This window comes from Hyposmocoma kahamanoa, unplaced genomic scaffold, assembly GCF_003589595.1.
Source record: "Hyposmocoma kahamanoa isolate Upper Pololo Valley unplaced genomic scaffold, ASM358959v1 94, whole genome shotgun sequence".
Lineage (NCBI taxonomy): Eukaryota > Metazoa > Arthropoda > Insecta > Lepidoptera > Cosmopterigidae > Hyposmocoma > Hyposmocoma kahamanoa.
Genome location: NW_020654878.1, coordinates 12,286,149 through 12,292,776, shown reverse-complemented (window position 1 = coordinate 12,292,776; position 6,628 = coordinate 12,286,149).

Below are 6,628 nucleotides of genomic sequence, written 5' to 3'. Positions count from 1 at the left end.
GCTCCTCGTATAAAGGTACTTCCAGGTGTTCGCGTATTTAATTTATTGCGAACGACTACGTGAATATGCTCCTCTCGAAGCACCGTTCAATACTGAAACAAATGGTTTGAATTTTTTTTAATTTCCTACCTTTTCAGCCCATTACTTGAACGACTGCAAAGTTTCAACTGCAAAAGAAATATGGGTTTGTTAAAGCAAACAGAGTTATTTGCGGTATGTCGAATGGAGAGCAATTAGTCCTGGGCGAATGAATTGCAGCTTTAGATGTAACAGAATAGAATGCAAAATTTGTTTTCTAGAAACTTCAGATCATGAGTTCTGATAAACGTATCTATTTATTCATAGCAAAAAAATGGAAATTTCAATTTTTAAAGAAATTACCTTAAGAAATAAATTCTTCTTTTGTTTACAAATATTGCAACAATTTTATGTACTGATTGTGAAAAACATTTAGAGCGGTTTCACATGGCGACTTTTGGCAGAGATGAAATCGCGACGCAGTCGCTAATCGTCTACTTTTTTACCTTTGCGCGATTTTAAGCAGCGATGCAAACGCGATGCAAGCGCGCGACTACATCGATACAAACGCGCGATTGTATCGCCACACTTGTGAATCATAGGCGATTGCATCGATGCAGTCACGCGTTTGCATCGATGCAATCGCCTATAAATCGCAAGTGTAGTGCAGTTACGAGTACATTGCATAATGTACTCGTAACGTTCATCTCAGGGCATAACATTATTTACGTGAACATTTTGAACAATTTGACATACAAAATAAACGGATAAAATCGATGTTGCTGTAAGTTGTCAGTAAATACCTACGTCTTTCTTTGCGGGAACATGATCGTGAATAATAATATAGACTGATCGAAACCCCTAAGCCTAAACCCACAAAAGTTATCTTCAAATATATTTAATGCGTTTTCGTTGAATTAAATAATCGATTTTGCACGTAGCAATAGAAGTATTGGGATCAACAAGGGCGTTCGGCACCTAAAGCCCGTTTTGATATTATTGCATCAAAACCTGTAAAACACTATCTAGTATCTTGTGACAAAAAGTCATTTCTATCTCCCTTCTAGATGGCGTAAGTTTCTTTCATTTAGAAGGTTATAAATGTGCGTTTGAATTTCGGGCACGTTACCACCTGTAGTTTATAAAAACTTATTTTAATGTGAAAATATGTCTGAAACGAGCGATTTCATCCTCAACATGGAGCATCTCCTAGATGCCAGTAAGACATGCTGGAGATGATTCTGTCGATTCATTTCAATCCAGCGAATGTAATGAATGATTAAAAATATGTTTAATTTTTTATCAATGTAACTTAAATAGGACTGATTCACAATTAATATCCATAAAAACCAATAACAAAACGAACGCCCCATTAATTTACCGGTTACAACAAGGGCATATAACACAAGCAAAAAAAATTTCAAATGTTTCTAATTGTTTTAAAATAATAATAATACCTGAATCTTTAAGCTAAATCATAAGATCTTTCAGTGGTATTAGTGTCCATAAGATCTTTGCGATATAAAGCCCTGAATGGCACTGCAACTGTTATGGCGTGTCATTTACACACCAGGCGCACAACTTGTTCATCCCGCCACTTGGTATTATAAAAAAAATAAAGACATTTTGTACACATCATTTACAATATTTATTTTAAACATCTCGACAACCTAAAACAGACCAACAAGTCACTACCGTAGATTTTTGTCATCGAAATACGCAGAAGCCGTAAATAACTTTCTTCTTTCAGTACTTTTCTTTTCAATATAGTTTACGCGGCACTTTACATAAAAGTATGTACTCATTCATGTACAAAAATAATCTTCTAAAGAGAGAAAATTCATAAAAGAAAACAAAAAAGCACGTTCTTTTTTTATACTGAATAAACGACATAAGCCTTACGATTTATCTTGAATTATATATTTTTCGTGGCAAAAAGGGGAGCTGAATACGCGTGTATTTATATTGGCAACCCTAAGAAGTTCTTGTTCATAGAAAGATCAGTATTAAGACAATAGACTATTCGATTAACCAGAGTACGAAACTGGCTAAGCCTTTTACAAGACTTACATGAAACACCCGAAAAAGTTTAAGGTTCAAAATTTGGCATATTTTCTATGAATTCCTCGGAATTGTACAATATCATGTATTTCTTCTCCACCGCGTATAAAAGAACTACCTATACATTTAAATATTTTACCCTTTAATTTTTAGTAGCAGCAGAGATCGTTGTGAAAGTGTTCGTCCAGAGAAGTACTACAACCTTACCTACATATTTCTGCCGCCAAGCAGTAATGTGGCCATTACTGCGTTCCATTTTCGAAGGGTAAGGGTGCTGGTGAAATTACAGATACATGTCACTTGTCGACTTAAGTCTAAAGGTGATGCGCGCAGTCGCAGAGCCCATCAGGTCTTTGCGATTTAAAGCTCTAACTGACACTGCAACTGCCACGGACAGCCGTGTCGCTTACAACCAGGCGCACGACTTGGATTTCTAATTTCGTTTCACTCATTATCGTCCGCAAACGAATGCGTAGGCTTCGCTTCAGAGCTCTGCAAATTACAGGGACAACAGTGCAGTTCATTTTCTCCTTTTCTTATACTATGTGAGATATACATATAGGTTGTATTTACACGTGATTACTACATAGCGTATTCTTTGTCGATTACAATGAGTTGGTTGGTTCCAGTTGGGACAAACCCTCCACCATCCCATGGCGCTATCAATCATTGTTTTAATACGGGCCGAATCTTGAGAGATGCATTCCATAATTGCTCAAGGCTCTTTCCAGCGCGTAATTGCTTGAGTCCCTACAATTTCACAAGCTTGTATCCTTGTCACTTCATCCCTTTCTTTGTCACGCCCTATTTTATAGACACGTACGCACCCGGTGTCACCCGTTGATCATAACCGATTTTTCAGAATGTAATATTCAAATGGTTTCTTGTGTACTCCAATTTTAGAAAATGGGAACACAGCTCTGTGTTTTTCAATTTAATTCATTGTTGAGGTTCAATGACGACAAGTTTGTAATACCTAATCTATGTTAGACAGTTAGTCAGTAAAAATAATTACAAACAACATCAACATTGTGTAACATGTGTGTCTGAAGAATAAAAAAAATAATTATAACACAAAATTTACCTAATATGGGATATAAAAACTAACTATGAATGTTGAGAGATAGATTTTTTCCTCAAGGAATAGCAAGGAATGGCATTTATAGGGATTCGTGAAGATCATAATTTCTGTTTGTTTTGTCCAAACAGATAATGCAAAATTAATGGTTAACATTTTACGAACATACTGGACTTGACCGATGTCAATGAGTACTTTAATATCGCGTGAATCGGACCGAAGACCACCCTTAAGCTAAATGTCCCGTGAAATTGTGGTGGAAATGCGAACAGGAATCCCGTTAGGCCGTCAAGGATCAATTATTCTAGATGTAAGAAATAAATCGCTGGAGAAGTAGATTAGGCGACGAGTTATTAATTCATATTCGTGCGGTTTTATGCAGGTTTAATTGATTCTTATTGATTTTTTTTTTCACTTTATACGGAATTGTTCTTTTGTTATGAATGATTAAATGATATAGTACATTTATCATATTCGTTGTCTTATGGTAAAATGTTAGGAGTTGGATTCCCAAGGAGCACACTTTATACGCCTAAAAACTATTATATCTATAAACAGTCTTATTATGGTATGGTATGGTATAGGTTTAGATAATAGTTCTCTATAAATGGTTTTAGAAAAAAGAAATTGGTCTTATAGACTTATTTCACTCAAGTCAAAATTTTAAAACTTTCTTAATACCAAACAACTTAATTAAGTGTGATATCTCTTAGAATTTACTCTTATAGACCTTATTTTAAGTTCATCTGTCGATCAACTGATTATTTTTAGTAAAATTGTGCTATACACATCCGGTAAAGTCTATTAATACTCTAAAAACTACTGTTCTTAAGTTTATTCTAGATATATTTGGTTTATAGACATTCTGTAGTGTTTATGCTTATTGACATACACGTTATAGCGTGTATTCAGTAGATTTTATTTAAAAAAATACTATAATTAGGGTTTTTACTCTATTGGACGTTGTAAGAGTTCATGCAAAATGGATAAAGTAAGTAATATTAAAAGATCTGGTGAAGATGGTGAACCTTGGATATTATGTCACATCATTCGAAACATTAGTCAGTAATTCGCGCGCGAGCTGGGCTTGCTGCATTTTTGTTTGTCGACAAATAAATAAACATTGTGAAGTAATCCCGTGTTCTGACGTGATAGAAACAATTAAAATGAACGCGTAAACTACTGCACTTCAATATTGTGTATGTGTATTGTGCCGTCTATCAATAGAATACAGTGAAATCATTGTGTGAAATGTGGTTGGTGTGAAGAAATAACCTCAAATTTGTAATGAAACATTTATTTCTTCCAACATAAGTTAGGTATGTCTTGAAACCTTATCTGATAGGGATTTATCCACTTTTCTATAGATAAAGCTATGACAAAATGCCCCCAACAGTGTTTTGAAAAAAGCTTTCAATTCTTATCGCCGTTTTTATTTTTAAAGAATGACTATGATGTAGCCGAGAAAGATTTCTTTTCTTTTGAAAAAGTAAATCTAAGTTGACATTAGCTTGAAGAAACCTAGAACTTCTTGGAAATGGTTTGTTTTGTGAGTTATTTTGTATATTTAAGCTTTCTATAAATATTTAAAACCGGAAATCGATAACGGTATTTTTATTTAATTTATATTTATATATAAATATTTAAAATACAGCGAGCGCATTAGTTTTATGACAGGTTTTTCATTGCCTTTCATAATGTATTTAAAGTCGCACGTCAATTCGCGCTTTCTAAACGATTAAACATTGCGCGAAATCTAATAATTTAGCCATGTTGCAATTTTGATAGTTTATATTTTGTAAGCCATTAAACTTGAAATCTATTAGTATTAAGAGAATTGCGTCTTACGTTTGTAACGCTTTAGTTACTTTGGTTTTAAAATAGCATTAATAAGAAAACTATCAAAGACTATAAATTATCTAAAAACTGTCTACAAGACTAAATCTTGTTCTACAAATGTTCTTGTAGCATTCCAGAACGGTTACTTGAGAAAAAAAGATAAGAATCACTCACCTACAGATAATTTCTCAAAGCACTCCTGCGATCTACTAATAGAGTTGTGCCCACTTTTACTTTAAATTATCTAGAAACCTTCTTCAAGATATCTTGAGGGAATTTGAACTCTTAAAATGTACAATCGAATTAAATTCCATTAGATATCTTATAATATATATTTAGACATAGATGTGCTGCTTGGGTTTTGATATGACCGTTCTACAGTTGAAACAAAATTAGATATATTTCTTGTAAAGATCACGTGAGAGACGTTTTTCGCAGAAAAACTAAAAGCTTTTTTAATAAAAAATTGTGATTTTATTCATTTATTTTTGTTTCAATCAACTTAACATTCGCTTTAAAATCAAATATACGTAAGTATCCCATATTGTTTAGATTTTTATTAAACGTTTCGACGCGGGTCTAGTGTAGTCTAACTAACTAAGCAATCTTTTCTCAACTTCGCAGTGGAAATTTTAACTTTGTAAATGCCCGGTGGACAACTAGAGCTTAATGTAAAATGGTGACAAGTTGCCAGTATTCTTGAAACGAATCCGTCGCAAATTACAGACAAATGTCTGAAATGGTTTGATATAATTATACCCTCAATACTGACCTATTTATGCCAAATTGGTAAAATGAAATAAAGTAGAAAAATGTGTACAGGGAGACTTGCACTGTCTATTCAATAGATACAGTGTTGAAAACATTATTTTACTTTAGAAAATGGATTCTTTATGATTATCGCAAACAATTAACACAATGCGCAGTGATGGAACAAATAACGAAATGTATACACAGAAAATTATTCGTAAATATTTGGTGGTACAGCGGGGGAGTAATGCGCCATGACCTTCATTGATTGACAACGATGACAACTAATCGCTGTAATGAGTAAATGCAGACGATAGTGGCAAGACTCGCAGAAAAAGAACGAAGGAACGTCGTCTTCTTAACATCTTCTTGCTACTACCTCTACTTGCTAAGCATTTACAGAAGTGGCAGATTCAAGTCTTACCACCTTCCATACCCATACGACTTGGCCATATCTCTTACGATATTATCTACTAAAAAAATAATTTAAATCTCGTGAAGCAATCGAAAATAAGTTCCAAGACTATGCGGTCTCCCGTTCCACACTATTTAACCGCAAAACAACAAATGAGCTTCCAGCAAAATGGAAGCAGTGTATTGATAAGACAAGTGCACATTTTCATTATGGCTGTACATGTTATTTTCAAAAAAACATTTATTTTTGTTTGAGTCCTCCTATGTAGAACGACTGTTTCATTAATTAATCCCTATTCTTAAATATATAGATGACAGTGGAACTACTTATACGATATAATTCTTTAATATGAACCAAAATGTTACATAAATATAACAAAATATGATTATACGAGATATTTTTTGAGAATTCTCACAAAATAATTATAATAAATAAAAATATTAATTTAAACAGAATCGTTAGATTTT